The sequence below is a fragment of the Nicotiana sylvestris genome, chromosome 4 (genome assembly GCF_000393655.2).
Source record: "Nicotiana sylvestris chromosome 4, ASM39365v2, whole genome shotgun sequence".
Lineage (NCBI taxonomy): Eukaryota > Viridiplantae > Streptophyta > Magnoliopsida > Solanales > Solanaceae > Nicotiana > Nicotiana sylvestris.
This window is the reverse complement of record NC_091060.1, coordinates 128,174,626-128,195,254: the sequence shown is the minus strand read 5'-3', so window position 1 is coordinate 128,195,254 and position 20,629 is coordinate 128,174,626.

Below are 20,629 nucleotides of genomic sequence, written 5' to 3'. Positions count from 1 at the left end.
GTTGGCAAAAGCAGACTAGGGAATGGAGGCCCTATGCCTAAAATTCTCAACTAGGGATTGGAGCCCTATGTTGGCAAAAGACAACTAGGGAATGGAGGCCCTATGTCGAAAAATCTCAACTAGGTATTGGAGCTCTATGTTGGCAAAAGGCAACTAAGGAATGGAGGCCCTATGTCTAAAAATATCAACTAGGGATTGGAGACCTATGTTTGCAAAAGGCGACTAGGGAATGGGGATCCTATGTCTAAAATCTCAACTAGGGATTGGAGACATATGTTGGCAAAAGGCGACTAGGGAATGGATGCCCTATATCTAAAAATCTTAACTAGGGATTGGAGCTCTATGTTGGCAAAAGGCGACTACGAAATGGAGGCCCTATGTCTAAAATTTCAACTAGGGATTGGAGCCCTATGTTGGCAAAAGGCGACTAGGGAATAGAGGCCTTATATCTAAAAATCTCAACTAGGGATTGGAGCCATATGTTGGCAAAAAGAGACTAGCGAATGGAGGTCCTATGCCTAAAGTTCTCAACTAGGGATTGGAGCCCTATGGTTGCAAAATGCGACTAGGGAATGGAGGCCCTATGTCTAAAAAATCTCAACTAGGGATTAGAGCCCTATGTTAACAAAAGGCGACTAGGGAATGGAGGTCCTATGTCAACAAATCTCAACTAGGGATTGGAGCCCTATGTTGGCAAAAGACGATTAGGGAATGAAGGCCCTATGTCTAAAAGTTTCAACTAGGGATTGAAGCCCGATGTTGGCAAAGGGCGGATAGGGAATGGAGGCCCTATGTCTAAAATCTCAACTAGGAATTGGAGCCCTATGTTGGCAAAAGACGACTAGGGTATGGAGGCCCTATGTCTAAAATGTCAATAAGGGATTGGTGCCTTATGTTGGGAAAAGGCGACTAGGGAATGGAGGCCCTAAGTCTAAAAATCTCAATTAGGGATTGGAGACCAATGTTGGCAAAAGGCGACTAGGGAATGGAGACCCTATGCCTAAAATTCTCAACTAGGGATAGGAGCCCTAGGTTGGCAAAATGCGACTAGGGAATGGAGGCCCTATGTCTTAAATCTCAACTAGGGATTGGAGCCCTATGTTGGCAAAAGGCAACTAGGGAATAGAGACCCTATGTCTAAAAATCTCAACTAGGGATTGGAGCCCTATGTTGGCAAAAGGCAACTAAGGAATGGAGGCCCTATATCTAAAAATATCAACTAGGGATTGAAGACCTATGTTTGCAAAAGGCGACTAGGGAATGGGGGTCCTATGTATAAAATTTCAACTAGGGATTGGAGACATATGTTGGCAAAAGGCGACTAGGAAATGGATGCCCTATAACTAAAAATCTGAACTAGGGATTGGAGCTCTATGTTGGCAAAAGGCGACTACGAAATGGAGGCCCTATGTCTAAAATTTCAACTAGGGATTGGAACCCTATGTTGGCAAAAGGCGACTAGGGAATAGAGGCGTTATATCTAAAAATCTCAACTAGGGATTGGAGCCATATGTTGGCAAAAGGAGACTAGCGAATGGAGGTCCTATGCCTAAAATTCTCAACTAGGGATTGGATCCCTATGGTTGCAAAATGCGACTAGTGAATGGAGGCCCTATGTCTAAAAAATCTCAACTAGGGATTAGAGCCCTATGTTAACAAAAGGCGACTAGGGAATGGAGGTCCTATGTCAACAATTCTCAACTAGGGATTGGAGCCCTATGTTGGCAAAAGACGATTAGGGAATAAATTCCCTATGTCTAAAAGTTTCAACTAGGGATTGGAGCCCGATGTTGGCAAAGGGCGGCTAGGGAATGGAGGCCCTATGTCTAAAATCTCAACTAGGGATTGGAGCCCTATGTTGGCAAAAGACGACTAGGGTATGGAGGCCCTATGTCTAAAATGTCAACAAGGGATTGGTGCCTTATGTTGGGAAAAGGTGACTAGGGAATGGAGGCCCTAAGTCTAAAAATCTCAATTAGGGATTGGAGACCAATGTTGGAAAAAGGCGACTAGGGAATGGAGACCTTATGCCTAAAATTCTCAACTAGGGATAGGAGCCCTATGTTGGCAAAATGCGACTAGGGAATGGAGGCCTTATGTCTTAAATCTCAACTAGGGATTGGAGCCCTATGTTGGCAAAAGGCGACTAGGGAAGAGAGACCCTTTGTCTAAAAATCTCAACTAGAGATTGGAGCCCTATGTTGGCAAAAGGAAACTAGGGAATGGATGCCCTATGTCTAAAAATCTCAACTAGGGATTAGAGCCCTATATTGACAAAAGGCGACTAGGGAATGAAGACCTTATGTCTAAAATCTGAACTAGGGATTGGAACCCTATATTTGAAAAAGGCGACGAGGCAATGGAGGCCCTATGTCGAAAAATCTCAACTAGGGATTGGAGCCCTATATTGGCAAAACGCGACTAAGGAATGGAGGCCCTATTTCTGAAATCTCAACTAGGGATTGGAACCCTATGTTGACAAAAGGCGACTAGGGAATAGAGGCCTTATATCTAAAAATCTCAACTAGGGATTGGAGCCATATGTTGGCAAAAGCAGACTAGGGAATGGAGGCCCTATGCCTAAAATTCTAAACTAGGGATTGGAGCCCTATGTTGGCAAAAGACAACTAGGGAATGGAGGCCCTATGTCGAAAAATCTCAACTAGGTATTGGAGCTCTATGTTGGCAAAAGGCAACTAAGGAATGGAGGCCCTATGTCTAAAAATATCAACTAGGGATTGGAGACCTATGTTTGCAAAAGGCGACTAGGGAATGGGGATCCTATGTCTAAAATCTCAACTAGGGATTGGAGACATATGTTGGCAAAAGGCGACTAGGGAATGGATGCCCAATATCTAAAAATCTCAACTAGGGATTGGAGCTCTATGTTGGCAAAAGGCGACTACGAAATGGAGGCCCTATGTCTAAAATTTCAACTAGGGATTGGAGCCCTATGTTGGCAAAAGGCGACTAGGGAATAGAGGCCTTATATCTAAAAATCTCAACTAGGGATTGGAGCCATATGTTGGCAAAAGGAGACTAGCGAATGGAGGTCCTATGCCTAAAATTCTCAACTAGGGATTGGAGCCCTATGGTTGCAAAATGCGACTAGGGAATGGAGGCCCTATGTCTAAAAAATCTCAACTAGGGATTAGAGCCCTATGTTAACAAAAGGCGACTAGGGAATGGAGGTCCTATGTCAAAAAATCTCAACAAGGGATTGGAGCCCTATGTTGGCAAAAGACGATTAGGGAATGAAGGCCCTATGTCTAAAAGTTTCAACTAGGGATTGGAGCCCGATGTTGGCAAAGGGCGGCTAGGGAATGGAGGCTCTATGACTAAAATCTCAACTAGGAATTGGAGCCCTATGTTGGCAAAAGACGACTAGGGTATGGAGGCCCTATGTCTAAAATGTCAACAAGGGATTGGTGCCTTATGTTGGGAAAAGGCGACTAGGGAATGGAGGCCCTAAGTCTAAAAATCTCAATTAGGGATTGGAGACCAATGTTGGCAAAAGGCGACTAGGGAATGGAGACCCTATGCCTAAAATTCTCAACTAGGGATAGGAGCCCTATGTTGGCAAAATGCGACTAGGGAATGGAGGCCCTATGTCTTAAATATCAACTAGGGATTGGAGCCCTATGTTGGCAAAAGGCGACTAGGGAATAGAGACCCTTTGTCTAAAAATCTCAACTAGAGATTGGAGCCCTATGTTGGCAAAAGGAAACTAAGGAATGGATGCCCTATGTCTAAAAATCTCAACTAGGGATTAGAGCCCTGTATTGACAAAAGGCGACTAGGGAATGAAGACCTTATGTCTAAAATCTGAACTAGGGATTGGAACCCTATATTGGAAAAAGGCGACGAGGCAATGGAGGCCCTATGTCGAAAAATCTCAACTAGGGATTGGAGCCCTATATTGGCAAAAAGGGACTAAGGAATGGAGGCCCTATGTCTGAAATCTCAACTAGGGATTGGAACCCTATGTTGACACAAGGCGACAAGGGAATGGAGGCCCTATGTCTAAAATCTCAACTAGGGATTGGAGCCCTATGTTGGCAAAAGGCGACTAGGGAATAGAAGCCTTATATATAAAAATCTCAACTAGGGATTGGAGCCATATGTTGCCAAAAGCAGACTAGGAAATGGAGGCCCTATGCCTAAAATTCTCAACTAGGGATTGGATCCATATGTTGGCAAAAGCAGACTAGGGAATGGAGACTCTATGCCTAAAATTCTCAACTAGGGATAGGAGCTCTATTTTGGCAAAAGGCGACTAGGGAATGGAGGCCCTATGTCTAAAATCTCAACTAGGGATTGGAGCCCTATGTTGGCAAAAGGCGACTAGGGAATGAAGGTCCTATGTCAAAAAATCTCAACTAGGGATTGGAGCCCTATGTTGGCAAAAGGCGACTAGGGAATGAAGGCCCTACGTCTAAAAATCTCAACTAGCGATTGAAGCGCGATGTTGGCAAAGGGCGGCTAGGGAATGGAAGCCCTATGTCTAAAATCTCAACTAGGGATTGGAGCCATATGTTGGCAAAAGGAGACTAGGGAATGGAGGCCCTATGTCTAAAATTCTCAACTAGGGATTGGAGCCCTATGTTGGCAAAAGGCGACTAGGGAATGGAGGCCCTATGTCTAAAATCTCAACTAGGGATTGGAGTCCTATGTTGGCAAAAGGCGATTAGGGAATGGAGGTCCTATGTCAAAAAATCTCAACTAGGTATTAGAGCCCTATGTTGGCAAAAGGCGACTAGGGAATGAAGGCCCTACGTCTAAAAATCTCAACTAGGGATTGAAGCCCGATGTTGGCAAAGGGCGGCTAGGGAATGGAGGCCCTATGTCTAAAATCTCAACTAGAGATTGGAGCCATATGTTGGCAAAAGGAGACTAGGGAATGGAAGCCCTGTGTCTAAAACTCTCAACTAGGGATTGGAGCCCTATGTTGGCAAAAGACGACTAGGGAATGAAGGCCCTATGTCGAAAAATCTCAACTAGGTATTGGAGCTCTATGTTGGCAAAAGGCGACTAAGTAATAGAGGTCCTACGTCTAAAAATATCAACTAGGGATTGGAGCCCTATGTTGGCAAAAGGTGACTAGGGAATGGGGGCCCTATGTCTAAAATCTCAACTAGGGATTGGAGCCGTATGTTGGCAAAAGGCGACTAGGGAATGGACGCCGTATATCTAAAATTCCCAACTAGAGATTAGAGCCGTATGTTGGCAAAAGGCGACTAGGAAATGGAGGCCCTATGTCTAAAATCTCAACTAGGGATTGGAGCCTTATGTTGGCAAAAGGCGACTAGGGAATAGATGCCTTATATCTAAAATTCTCAACTAGGGATTGGAGCCATATGTTGGCAAAAGGAGACTAGGGAATGGAGGCCCTATGTCTAAAATTCTCAATTAGGGATTGGAGCCGTATGTTGGCAAAAGGCGACTAGGGAATGGATGCCCTTTGTCTAAAATCTCAACTAGGGATTGGAGACCTATGTCGGCAAAAGGCGACTAGGGAATGGAGGCTCTATGTCTAAAAATCTCAACAAAGGATTGGAGCCCTATGTTGGAGAAAGGCGACTAGGAAAAGGAGGCCCTATTTCTAAATTCTCAACTAGGGATTGGAGCCCTATGTTGACAAAAGGCGACTAGGGAATAGGCTCTATATCTAAAAATCTCAACTAGGGATTGGAGCCCTATAATTGCAAAAGGCGACTAGGGAATGGAGGCCCTATGTCTAAAAATCTCGACTAGGGATTGGAGCCCTATGTTGGCAAAAGGAGACTAGGGAATGGAGGCCCTATGTCGAAAAATCTCCACTAGGGATTGGAGCTCTATGTTGGCAAAAGGCGACTCAGGAATGGAGGCCCTATGTCTAAAAATCTCAACTAGGGATTAGAGCCCTGTATTGACAAAAGGCGACTAGGGAATGAAGACCTTATGTCTAAAATCTGAACTAGGGATTGGAACCCTATATTGGAAAAAGGCGACGAGGCAATGGAGGCCCTATGTCGAAAAATCTCAACTAGGGATTGGAGCCCTATATTGGCAAAACGCGACTAAGGAATGGAGGCCCTATGTCTGAAATCTCAACTAGGGATTGGAACCCTATGTTGACACAAGGCGACAAGGGAATGGAGGCCCTATGTCAAAAAATCTCCACTAGGGATTGGAGCTCTATGTTGGCAAAAGACTACTAAGGAATGGAGGCCCTATGTCTAAAAATCTTAACTAGGGATTTGAGCACTATGTTGGCAAAAGGCGACTAGGGAATGAAGGCCCTATGTCGAAAAATCTCAACTATGGATTGGAGCCCTATGTTGGCAAAAGGCGACAAGGGAATGGAGGCCCTATGTCGAAAAATCAACTAGGGATTGGAGACCTATGTTGGCAAAAGGCGACTAGGGAATGGAGTCCCTGTGTCTAAAATCTCAACTAGGGATTGGAGCCCTATGTTAGCAAAATGCGACTAGTGAATGGAGGCCCTAGGTCTCGACTAGGGATTGGAGCCTTATGTTGGCAAAAGGCGACTAGGGAATAGATGCCTTATATCTAAAATTCTCAACTAGGGATTGGAGCCATATGTTGGCAAAAGGAGACTAGGGAATGGAGGCCCTATGTCTAAAATTCTCAATTAGGGATTGGAGCCGTATGTTGGCAAAAGGCGACTAGGGAATGGATGCCCTTTGTCTAAAATCTCAACTAGGGATTGGAGACCTATGTCGGCAAAAGGCGACTAGGGAATGGAGGCTCTATGTCTAAAAATCTCAACAAGGGATTGGAGCCCTATGTTGGAGAAAGGCGACTAGGAAAAGGAGGCCCTATTTCTAAATTCTCAACTAGGGATTGGAGCCCTATGTTGGCAAAAGACGACTAGGGAATAGGCTCTATATCTAAAAATCTCAACTAGGGATTGGAGCCCTATAATTGCAAAAGGCGACTAGGGAATGGAGGCCCTATGTCTAAAAATCTCGACTAGGGATTGGAGCCCTATGTTGGCAAAAGGAGACTAGGGAATGGAGGCCCTATGTCGAAAAATCTCCACTAGGGATTGGAGCTCTATGTTGGCAAAAGGTGACTCAGGAATGGAGGCCCTATGTCTAAAAATCTCAACTAGGGATTTGAGCCCTATGTTGGCAAAAGACGACTAGGGAATGAAGGCCCTATGTCGAAAAATCTCAACTAGGGATTGGAGCCCTATGTTGGAAAAAGGCGACAAGGGAATGGAGGCCCTATGTTGAAAAATCTCAACTAGGGATTGGAGCCCTATGTTGGCAAAAGGTGACTAGGCAATGGAGGCCCTATATCTAAAACATCAACTAGGGATTGGAGCCCTATGTTGGCAAAAGGAGACTAGGGAATGGAGTCCCTATGTCAAAAAATCTCCACTAGGGATTGGAGCTCTATGTTGGCAAAAGACGACTAAGGAATGGAGGCCCTATGTCTAAAATCTCAACTAGGGATTTGAGCACTATGTTGGCAAAAGGAGACTAGGGAATGAAGGCCCTATGTCAAAAAATCTCAACTAGGGATTGGAGCCCTATGTTGGCAAAAGGCGACAAGGGAATGGAGTCCCTGTGTCTAAAATCTCAACTAGGGATTGGAGCCCTATGTTGGCAAAATGCGACTAGTGAATGGAGGCCCTAGGTCTAAAATATCAACTAGCGATTGGAGTCGTATGTTGGCAAAAGGCGACTAGGGAAGGAGGCCCTATGTTAAAATCTCAACTAGGGATTGGAGCCCTATGTTGGCAAAATGAGACTAAGGAATGGAGTCCCTATGTCAAAAAATCTCCACTAGGGATTGGAGCTCTATGTTGGCAAAAAGGCGACTAAGGAATGGAGGCCCTATGTCTAAAAATCTCAAATAGGGATTTGAGCACTATGTTGGCAAAAGGCGACTAGGGAATGAAGGCCCTATGTCGAAAAATCTCAACTATGGATTGGAGCCCTATGTTGGCAAAAGGAGACAAGGGAATGGAGGCCCTATGTCGAAAAATCAACTAGGGATTAGAGACCTATGTTGGCAAAAGGTGACTAGGGAATGGAGTCCCTGTGTCTAAAATCTCAACTAGGGATTGGAGCCCTATGTTGGCAAAATGCGACTAGTGAATGGAGGCCTTAGGTCTAAAATATCAACTAGGGATTGGAGCCCTATGTTGGCAAAAGGCGACTAGGGAATGGAGGCCCTATGTCTAAAAATATCAACTGGGATTGGAGTCCTGTGTTGGCAAAAGGCAACTAGGAAATGGAGGCCCTATGTCGAAAAATCTCAACTAGGGATTGGAGACCTATGTTGGCAAAAGGAGACTAGGGAATGGAGGCCCTATGTCTAAAATCTCAACTAGGGATTGGAGCCCTATGTTGGCAAAAGGCGACTAGGGAATGGAGGCCCTATGTCTAAAAATCTCAACTAGGGATTGCAGCCCTATGTTGGCAAAAGGAGACTAGGGAATGGAGGCCCTATGTCTAAAATCTCAACTAGGAAATGGAGCCCTACATTGGCAAAAGGCGACTAGGTAATGGAGGCCCTATGTCAAAACATCTCAACTAGGGATTGGAGCCCTATGTTGACAAAATGCGACTAGGGAATGGAGACCCTATGTCTAAAAATCTCAACTAGTGATTGGAGCCCTATGTTGGAGAAAGGCGACTAGGGAATGGAGGCCCTATTTCTAAATTCTCAACTAGGGATTGGAGCCCTATATAGGCGAAAGGCGACTAGGGAATAGAGGCTCTATATCTAAAAATCTCAACTAGGGATTGGAACCCTATGATTGCAAAAGGCGACTAGGGAATGGAGGCCCTATGTCTAAAAATCTCAACTAGGGATTGGAGCCCGATGTTGGCAAAGGGCGGCTAGGGAATGGAGGCCCTATGTCTAAAATCGCAACTAGGGATTGGAGCCCTATGTTGGCAAAAGGCGACTAGGGAATGGAGACCCTATGTCTAAAAATCTCAACTAGGAATTGGACCCCTATGTTGGCAAAAGGCAACTAGGGAATGGAGGCCCTATGTCTAAGAATCTCAACTAGGGATTGAAACCCTATGTTGGAGAAAGGCGACTAGGGAATGGAGGCCCTAGGTCTAAAATCTCAACTAGGGATTGGAGCCCTATGTTGGCGAAATGCGACTAGGGAATGGAGGCCCTATGTCTAAAATCTCAACTAGGGATTAGAGCCCTATGTTTGCAAAAGGCGACTAGGGAATGAAGGCCCTATGTCTAAAAATCTCAACTAGGGATTGCAGCCCTATGTTGGCAAAAAGCGACTAGGGAATGGAGGCCCTATGTCTAAAATCTCAACTAGGAAATGGAGCCCTACATTGGCAAAAGGCGACTAGGGAATGGAGGCCCTATGTCAAAACATCTCAACTAGGGATTGGAGCCCTATGTTGACAAAAGGCGACTAGGGAATGGAGACCTTATGTCTAAAAATCTCAACTAGTGATTGGAGCCCTATGTTGGAGAAAGGCGACTAGGGAATGGAGGCCCTATTTCTAAATTCTCAACTAGGGATTGGAGCCCTATGTTGGCGAAAGACGACTAGGGAATAGAGGCTCTATATCTAAAAATCTCAACTAGGGATTGGAGCCCTATGATTGCAAAAGGCGACTAGGGAATGGAGGCCCTATGTCTAAAACTCAACTAGGGATTGGAGCCCGATGTTGGCAAAGGGCGGCTAGGGAATGGAGGCCCTATGTCGAAAAATCTCAACTACGGATTGGTGACCTATGTTTGCAAAAGGTGACTAGGAAATGGATGCCATAAGTCGAAAAATCTCAACTAGGGATTGGAACTCTATGTTGGCAAAAGGCGAGTAGGGAATGGAGGCTCTATGTCTAAAATCTCAACTAGGGATTGGAGCCCTATGTTGGCATAAGGCGGCTAGGGAATAGAGGCCCTACATCTAAAATCTCAACTAGGGATTGGAGCCCTATGTTGGCAAAAGGCGACTAGGGAATGGAGGCCCTATGTCTAAAAATATCAACTGGGATTGGAGTCCTGTGTTGGCAAAAGGCAACTAGGAAATGGAGGCCCTATGTCGAAAAATCTCAACTAGGGATTGGAGACCTATGTTGGCAAAAGGAGACTAGGGAATGGAGGCACTATGTCTAAAATCTCAACTAGGGATTGGAGCCCTATGTTGGCAAAATGCGACTAGGGCATGGAGGCCCTATGTCTAAAATCTCAACTAGAGATTAGAGCCCTATGTTGGCAAAAGGCGACTAGGGAATGGAGGCCCTATGTCTAAAAATCTCAACTAGGGATTGGAGCCCTATGTTGGCAAAAGGCGACAAGGGAATGGAGTCCCTGTGTCTAAAATCTCAACTAGGGATTGGAGCCCTATGTTGGCAAAATGCGACTAGTGAATGGAGGCCCTAGGTCTAAAATATCAACTAGGGATTGGAGTCGTATGTTGGCAAAAGGCGACTAGGGAAGGAGGCCCTATGTTAAAATCTCAACTAGGGATTGGAGCCCTATGTTGGCAAAATGAGACTAAGGAATGGAGTCTCTATGTCAAAAAATCTCCACTAGGGATTGGAGCTCTATGTTGGCAAAAAGGCGACTAAGGAATGGAGGCCCTATGTCTAAAAATCTCAAATAGGGATTTGAGCACTATGTTGGCAAAAGGCGACTAGGGAATGAAGGCCCTATGTCGAAAAATCTCAACTATGGATTGGAGCCCTATGTTGGCAAAAGGAGACAAGGGAATGGAGGCCCTATGTCAAAAAATCAACTAGGGATTAGAGACCTATGTTGGCAAAAGGTGACTAGGGAATGGAGTCCCTGTGTCTAAAATCTCAACTAGGGATTGGAGCCCTATGTTGACAAAAGGCGACTAGGGAATGGAGACCTTATGTCTAAAAATGTCAACTAGTGATTGGAGCCCTATGTTGGAGAAAGGCGACTAGGGAATGGAGGCCCTATTTCTAAATTCTCAACTAGGGATTGGAGCCCTATGTTGGCGAAAGACGACTAGGGAATAGAGGCTCTATATCTAAAAATCTCAACTAGGGATTGGAGCTCTATGATTGCAAAAGGCGACTAGGGAATGGAGGCCCTATGTCTAAAACTCAACTAGGGATTGGAGCCCGATGTTGGCAAAGGGCGGCTAGGGAATGGAGGCCCTATGTCGAAAAATCTCAACTACGGATTGGTGACCTATGTTTGCAAAAGGTGACTAGGAAATGGATGCCATAAGTCGAAAAATCTCAACTAGGGATTGGAACTCTATGTTGGCAAAAGGCGAGTAGGGAATGGAGGCTCTATGTCTAAAATCTCAACTAGGGATTGGAGCCCTATGTTGGCATAAGGCGGCTAGGGAATAGAGGCCCTACATCTAAAATCTCAACTAGGGATTGGAGCCCTATGTTGGCAAAAGGCGACTAGGGAATGGAGGCCCTATGTCTAAAAATATCAACTGGGATTGGAGTCCTGTGTTGGCAAAAGGCAACTAGGAAATGGAGGCCCTATGTCGAAAAATCTCAACTAGGGATTGGAGACCTATGTTGGCAAAAGGAGACTAGGGAATGGAGGCACTATGTCTAAAATCTCAACTAGGGATTGGAGCCCTATGTTGGCAAAATGCGACTAGGGCATGGAGGCCCTATGTCTAAAATCTCAACTAGAGATTAGAGCCCTATGTTGGCAAAAGGCGACTAGGGAATGGAGGCCCTATGTCTAAAAATCTCAACTAGGGATTGGAGCCCTATGTTGGCAAAAGGCGACAAGGGAATGGAGTCCCTGTGTCTAAAATCTCAACTAGGGATTGGAGCCCTATGTTGGCAAAATGCGACTAGTGAATGGAGGCCCTAGGTCTAAAATATCAACTAGGGATTGGAGTCGTATGTTGGCAAAAGGCGACTAGGGAAGGAGGCCCTATGTTAAAATCTCAACTAGGGATTGGAGCCCTATGTTGGCAAAATGAGACTAAGGAATGGAGTCCCTATGTCAAAAAATCTCCACTAGGGATTGGAGCTCTATGTTGGCAAAAAGGCGACTAAGGAATGGAGGCCCTATGTCTAAAAATCTCAAATAGGGATTTGAGCACTATGTTGGCAAAAGGCGACTAGGGAATGAAGGCCCTATGTCGAAAAATCTCAACTATGGATTGGAACCCTATGTTGGCAAAAGGAGACAAGGGAATGGAGGCCCTATGTCGAAAAATCAACTAGGGATTAGAGACCTATGTTGGCAAAAGGGGACTAGGGAATGGAGTCCCTGTGTCTAAAATCTCAACTAGGGATTGGAGCCCTATGTTGGCAAAATGCGACTAGTGAATGGAGGCCTTAGGTCTAAAATATCAACTAGGGATTGGAGCCCTATGTTGGCAAAAGGCGACTAGGGAATGGAGGCCCTATGTCTAAAAATATCAACTGGGATTGGAGTCCTGTGTTGGCAAAAGGCAACTAGGAAATGGAGGCCCTATGTCGAAAAATCTCAACTAGGGATTGGAGACCTATGTTGGCAAAAGGAGACTAGGGAATGGAGGCCCTATGTCTAAAATCTCAACTAGGGATTGGAGCCCTATGTTGGCAAAAGGCGACTAGGTAATGGAGGCCCTATGTCTAAAAATCTCAACTAGAGATTGCAGCCCTATGTTGGCAAAAGGCGACTAGGGAATGGAGGCCCTATGTCTAAAATCTCAACTAGGAAATGGAGCCCTACATTGGCAAAAGGCGACTAGGTAATGGAGGCCCTATGTCAAAACATCTCAACTAGGGATTGGAGCCCTATGTTGACAAAAGGCGACTAGGGAATGGAGACCCTATGTCTAAAAATCTCAACTAGTGATTGGAGCCCTATGTTGGAGAAAGGCGACTAGGGAATGGAGGCCCTATTTCTAAATTCTCAACTAGGGATTGGAGCCCTATGTTGGCGAAAGGCGACTAGGGAATAGAGGCTCTATATCTAAAAATCTCAACTAGGGATTGGAACCCTATGATTGCAAAAGGCGACTAGGGAATGGAGGCCCTATGTCTAAAAATCTCAACTAGGGATTGGAGCCCGATGTTGGCAAAGGGCGGCTAGGGAATGGAGGCCCTATGTCTAAAATCGCAACTAGGGATTGGAGCCCTATGTTGGCAAAAGGCGACTAGGGAATGGAGACTCTATGTCTAAAAATCTAAACTAGGAATTGGACCCCTATGTTGGCAAAAGGCAACTAGGGAATGGAGGCCCTATGTCTAAGAATCTCAACTAGGGATTGAAACCCTATGTTGGAGAAAGGCGACTAGGGAATGGAGGCCCTAGGTCTAAAATCTCAACTAGGGATTGGAGCCCTATGTTGGCGAAATGCGACTAGGGAATGGAGGCCCTATGTCTAAAATCTCAACTAGGGATTACAGCCCTATGTTTGCAAAAGGCGACTAGGGAATGAAGGCCCTATGTCTAAAAATCTCAACTAGGGATTGCAGCCCTATGTTGGCAAAAAGCGACTAGGGAATGGAGGCCCTATGTCTAAAATCTCAACTAGGAAATGGAGCCCTACATTGGCAAAAGGCGACTAGGGAATGGAGGCCCTATGTCAAAACATCTCAACTAGGGATTGGAGCCCTATGTTGACAAAAGGCGACTAGGGAATGGAGACCTTATGTCTAAAAATCTCAACTAGTGATTGGAGCCCTATGTTGGAGAAAGGCGACTAGGGAATGGAGGCCCTATTTCTAAATTCTCAACTAGTGATTGGAGCCCTATGTTGGCGAAAGACGACTAGGGAATAGAGGCTCTATATCTAAAAATCTCAACTAGGGATTGGAGCCCTATGATTGCAAAAGGCGACTAGGGAATGGAGGCCCTATGTCTAAAACTCAACTAGGGATTGGAGCCCGATGTTGGCAAAGGGCGGCTAGGGAATGGAGGCCCTATGTCGAAAAATCTCAACTACGGATTGGTGACCTATGTTTGCAAAAGGTGACTAGGAAATGGATGCCATAAGTCGAAAAATCTCAACTAGGGATTGGAACTCTATGTTGGCAAAAGGCGAGTAGGGAATGGAGGCTCTATGTCTAAAATCTCAACTAGGGATTGGAGCCCTATGTTGGCATAAGGCGGCTAGGGAATAGAGGCCCTACATCTAAAATCTCAACTAGGGATTGGAGCCCTATGTTGGCAAAAGGCGACTAGGGAATGGAGGCCCTATGTCTAAAAATATCAACTGGGATTGGAGTCCTGTGTTGGCAAAAGGCAACTAGGAAATGGAGGCCCTATGTCGAAAAATCTCAACTAGGGATTGGAGACCTATGTTGGCAAAAGGAGACTAGGGAATGGAGGCACTATGTCTAAAATCTCAACTAGGGATTGGAGCCCTATGTTGGCAAAATGCGACTAGGGCATGGAGGCCCTATGTCTAAAATCTCAACTAGAGATTAGAGCCCTATGTTGGCAAAAGGCGACTAGGGAATGGAGGCCCTATGTCTAAAAATTCTCAACTAGGGATTGGAGCCCTATGTTGGCAAAAGGCGACAAGGGAATGGAGTCCCTGTGTCTAAAATCTCAACTAGGGATTGGAGCCCTATGTTGGCAAAATGCGACTAGTGAATGGAGGCCCTAGGTCTAAAATATCAACTAGGGATTGGAGTCGTATGTTGGCAAAAGGCGACTAGGGAAGGAGGCCCTATGTTAAAATCTCAACTAGGGATTGGAGCCCTATGTTGGCAAAATGAGACTAAGGAATGGAGGCCCTTTTTCTAAATTCTCAACTAGGGATTGGAGCCCTATGTTGGCGAAAGGCGACTAGGGAATAGAGGCTCTATATCTAAAAATCTCAACTAGGGATTGGAGCCCTATGATTGCAAAAGGCGACTAGGGAATGGAGGCCCTATGTCTAAAAATCTCAACTAGGGATTGGAGCCCGATGTTGGCTAAGGGCGGCTAGGGAATGGAGGCTCGCAACTAGGGATTGGAGCCCTATGTTGGCAAAAGGCGACTAGGGAATTGAGACCCTATGTCTAAAAATCTAAACTAGGGATTGGACCCCTATGTTGGCAAAAGTCAACTAGGGAATGGAGGCCCTATGTCGAAAAATCTCAACTAGGGATTGGAACCCTATGTTGGAGAAAGGCGACTAGGGAATGGAGGCCCTATTTCTAAATTCTCAACTAGGGATTGGAGCCCTATGTTGGCGAAATGCGACTAGGGAATGGAGGCCCTATGTCTAAAATCTCAACTAGGGATTAGAGCCCTATGTTTGCAAAAGGCAACTAGGGAATGGAGGCCCTATGTCTAAAAATCTCAACTAGGGATTGAAGCCCTATGTTGGCAAAAGGCGACTAGGGAATGGAGGCCCTATGTCTAAATTCTCAACTAGGGATCTGAGCCCTACATTGGCAAAAGGCGACTAGGGAATGGAGGCCCTATGTCTAAAAATCTCAACTAGTGATTGGAGACCTATGTTTGCAAAAGGCGACTAGGGAATGGGGATCCTATGTCTAAAATCTCAACTAGGGATTGGAGACATATGTTGGCAAAAGGCGACTAGGGAATGGATGCCCTATATCTAAAAATCTCAACTAGGGATTGGAGCTCTATGTTGGCAAAAGGCGACTACGAAATGGAGGCCCTATGTCTAAAATTTCAACTAGGGATTGGAGCCCTATGTTGGCAAAAGGCGACTAGGGAATAGAGGCCTTATATCTAAAAATCTCAACTAGGGATTGGAGCCATATGTTGGCAAAAGGAGACTAGCAAATGGAGGTCCTATGCCTAAAATTCTCAACTAGGGATTGGAGCCCTATGGTTGCAAAATGCGACTAGGGAATGGAGGCCCTATGTCTAAAAAATCTCAACTAGGGATTAGAGCCCTATGTTAACAAAAGGCGACAAGGGAATGGAGGTCCTATGTCAACAAATCTCAACTAGGGATTGGAGCCCTATGTTGGCAAAAGACGATTAGGGAATGAAGGCCCTATGTCTAAAAGTTTCAACTAGGGATTGGAGCCCGATGTTGGCAAAGGGCGGCTAGGGAATGGAGGCCCTATGTCTAAAATCTCAACTAGGGATTGGAGCCCTATGTTGGCAAAAGACGACTAGGGTATGGAGGCCCTATGTCTAAAATGTCAACAAATGATTGGTGCCTTATGTTGGGAAAAGGCGACTAGGGAATGGAGGCCCTAAGTCAAAAAATATCAATTAGGGATTGGAGACCAATGTTGGCAAAAGGTGACTAGGGAATGGAGACTCTATGCCTAAAATTCTCAACTAGGGATAGGAGCCCTATGTTGGCAAAATGCGACTAGGGAATGGAGGCCCTATGTCTTAAATCTCAACTAGGGATTGGAGCCCTATGTTGGCAAAAGGCGACTAGGGAATAGAGACCCTTTGTCTAAAAATCTCAACTAGAGATTGGAGCCTTATGTTGGCAAAAGGAAACTAAGGAATGGATGCCCTATGTCTAAAAATCTCAACTAGGGATTAGAGCCCTATATTGAAAAAAGGCAACTAGGGAATGAAGACCTTATGTCTAAAATCTGAACTAGGGATTGGAACCCTATATTGGAAAAAGGCGACGAGGCAATGGAGGCCCTATGTCGAAAAATCTCAACTAGGGATTGGAGCCCTATATTGGCAAAATGCGACTAAGGAATGGAGGCCCTATGTCTGAAATCTCAACTAGGGATTGGAACCCTATGTTGACACAAGGCGACAAGGGAATGGAGGCCCTATGTCTAAAATCTCAACTAGGGATTGGAGCCCTATGTTGGCAAAAGGCGACTAGGGAATAGAAGCCTTATATATAAAAATCTCAACTAGGGATTGGAGCCATATGTTGCCAAAAGCAGACTAGGGAATGGAGGCCCTATGCCTAAAATTCTCAACTAGGGATTGGATCCATATGTTGGCAAAAGCAGACTAGGGAATGGAGACCCTATGCCTAAAATTCTCAACTAGGGATAGGAGCTCTATTTTGGCAAAAGGCGACTAGGAAATGGAGGCCCTATGTCAAAAATCTCAACTAGGGATTGGAGCCCTATGTTGGCAAAAGGAGACTAGGGAATGAAGGTACTATGTCAAAAAATCTCAACTAGGGATTGGAGCCCTATGTAGGCAAAAGGCGACTAGGGAATGAAGGCCCTACGTCTAAAAATCTCAACTAGGGATTGGAGCGCGATGTTGGCAAAGGGCGGCTAGGGAATGGAAGCCCTATGTCTAAAATATCAACTAGGGATTGGAGCCATATGTTGGCAAAAGGAGGCTAGGGAATGGAGGCCCTATGTCTAAAATCTCAGCTAGGGATTGGAGCCCTATGTTGGCAAAAGGCGATTAGGGAATGGAGGTCCTATGTCTAAAATCTCAACTAGGGATTGGAGCCCTATGTTGGCAAAAGGAGATTAGGGAATGGAGGTCCTATGTCAAAAAATCTCAACTAGGTATTAGAGCCCTATGTTGGCAAAAGGCGACTAGGGAATGAAGGCCCTACGTCTAAAAATCTCAACTAGGGATTGAAGCCCGATGTTGGCAAAGGGCGGCTAGGGAATGAAGGCCCTATGTCTAAAATCTCAACTAGGGATTGGAGCCATATGTTGGCAAAAGGAGACTAGGGAATGGAAGCCCTGTGTCTAAAATTCTCAACTAGGGATTGGAGCCCTATGTTGGCAAAAGACGACTAGGGAATGAAGGCCCTATGTCGAAAAATCTCAACTAGGTATTGGAGCTCTATGTTGGCAAAAGGCGACAAAGTAATAGAGGTCCTACGTCTAAAAATATCAACTAGGGATTGGAGCCCTATGTTGGCAAAAGGTGACTAGGGAATGGGGGCCCTATGTCTAAAATCTCAACTAGGGATTGGAGCCGTATGTTGGCAAAAGGCGACTAGGTAATGGACGCCGTATATCTAAAATTCTCAACTAGAGATTAGAGCCGTATGTTGGCAAAAGGCGACTAGGAAATGGAGGCCTTATGTCTAAAATCACAACTAGGGATTGGAGCCTTATGTTGGAAAAAGGCGACTAGGGAATAAATGCCTTATATCTAAAATTCTCAACTAGGGATTGGAGCCATATGTTGGCAAAAGGAGACTAGGGAATGGAGGCCCTATGTCTAAAATTCTCAATTAGGGATTAGAGCCGTATGTTGGCAAAAGGCGACTAGGGAATGGATGCCCTTTGTCTAAAATCTCAACTAGGGATTGTAGACCTATGCCGGCAAAAGGCGACTAGGGAATGGAGGCTCTATGTCTAAAAATCTCAACAAGGGATTGGAGCCCTATGTTGGAGAAAGGCGACTAGGAAAAGGAGGCCCTATTTCTAAATTCTCAACTAGGGATTGGAGCCCTATGTTGGCAAAAGGCGACTAGGGAATAGGCTCTATATCTAAAAATCTCAACTAGGGATTGGAGCCCTATAATTGCAAAAGGCGACTAGGGAATGGAGGCCCTATGTCTAAAAATCTCGACTTGGGATTGGAGCCCTATGTTGGCAAAAGGAGACTAGGGAATGGAGGCCCTATGTCGAAAAATCTCCACTAGGGATTGGAGCTCTATGTTGGCAAAAGGCGACTCAGGAATGGAGGCCCTATGTCTAAAAATCTCAACTAGGGATTTGAGCCCTATGTTGGCAAAAGACGACTAGGGAATGAAGGCCCTATGTCGAAAAATCTCAACTAGGGATTGGAGCCCTATGTTGGAAAAAGGCGACAAGGGAATGGAGGCCCTATGTTGAAAAATCTCAACTAGGGATTGGAGCCCTATGTTGGCAAAAGGTGACTAGGCAATGGAGGCCCTATATCTAAAACCTCAACTAGGGATTGGAGCCCTATGTTGGCAAAAGGACACTAGGGAATGGAGTCCCTATGTCAAAAAATCTCCACTAGGGATTGGAGCTCTATGTTGGCAAAAGGCGACTAAGGAATGGAGGCCCTATGTCTAAAAATCTCAACTAGGGATTTGAGCACTATGTTGGCAAAAGGCGACTAGGGAATGAAGGCCCTATGTCGAAAAATCTCAACTATGGATTGGAGCCCTATGTTGGCAAAAGGCGACAAGGGAATGGAGGCCCTATGTCGAAAAATCAACTAGGGATTGGAGACCTATGTTGGCAAAATGCGACTAGGGAATGGAGTCCCTGTGTCTAAAATCTCAACTAGGGATTGGAGCCCTATGTTGGCAAAATGCGACTAGTGAATGGAGGCCCTAGGTCTAAAATATCAACTAGGGATTGGAGTCGTATGTTGGCAAAAGGCGACTAGGGAAGGAGGCCCTATGTTAAAATCTCAACTAGGGATTGGAGCCCTATGTTGGCAAAATGAGACTAAGGAATGGAGTCCCTATGTCAAAAAATCTCCACTAGGGATTGGAGCTTTATGTTGGCAAAAGGCGACTAAGGAATGGAGGCCCTATGTCTAAAAATCTCAAATAGGGATTTGAGCACTATGTTGGCAAAAGGCGACTAGGGAATGAAGGCCCTATGTCGAAAAATCTCAACTATGGATTGGAGCCCTATGTTGGCAAAAGGAGACAATGGAATGGAGGCCCTATGTCGAAAAATCAACTAGGGATTAGAGACCTATGTTGGCAAAAGGCGATTAGGGAATGTAGTCCCTGTGTCTAAAATCTCAACTAGGGATTGGAGCCCTATGTTGGCAAAATGCGACTAGTGAATGGAGGCCTTAGGTCTAAAATATCAACTAGGGATTGGAGCCCTATGTTGGCAAAAGGCGACTAGGGAATGGAGGCCCTATGTCTAAAAATATCAACTGGGATTGGAGTCCTGTGTTGGCAAAAGGCAACTAGGAAATGGAGGCCCTATGTCGAAAAATCTCAACTAGGGATTGGAGACCTATGTTGGCAAAAGGAGACTAGGGAATGGAGGCCCTATGTCTAAAATCTCAACTAGGGATTGGAGCCCTATGTTGGCAAAAGGCGACTAGGGAATGGAGGCCCTATGTCTAAAAATCTCAACTAGGGATTGCAGCCCTATGTTGGCAAAAGGCGACTAGGGAATGGAGGCCCTATGTCTAAAATCTCAACTAGGAAATGGAGCCCTACATTGGCAAAAGGCGACTAGGTAATGGAGGCCCTATGTCAAAACATCTCAACTAGGGATTGGAGCCCTATGTTGACAAAAGGCGACTAGGGAATGGAGACCCTATGTCTAAAAATCTCAACTAGTGATTGGAGCCCTATGTTGGAGAAATGCGACTAGGGAATGGAGGCCCTATTTCTAAATTCTCAACTAGGGATTGGAGCCCTATGTTGGCGAAAGGCGACTAGGGAATAGAGGCTCTATATCTAAAAATCTCAACTAGGGATTGGAACCCTATGATTGCAAAAGGCGACTAGGGAATGGAGGCCCTATGTCTAAGAATCTCAACTAGGGATTGGAGCCCGATGTTGGCAAAGGGCGGCTAGGGAATGGAGGCCCTATGTCTAAAATCTCAACTAGGGATTGGAGCCCTATGTTGGCAAAAGGCGACTAGGGAATGGAGACCCTATGTCTAAAAATCTCAACTAGGAATTGGACCCCTATGTTGGCAAAAGGCAACTAGGGAATGGAGGCCCTATGTCTAAGAATCTCAACTAGGGATTGAAACCCTATGTTGGAGAAAGGCGACTAGGGAATGGAGGCCCTAGGTCTAAAATCTCAACTAGGGATTGGAGCCCTATGTTGGCGAAATGCGACTAGGGAATGGA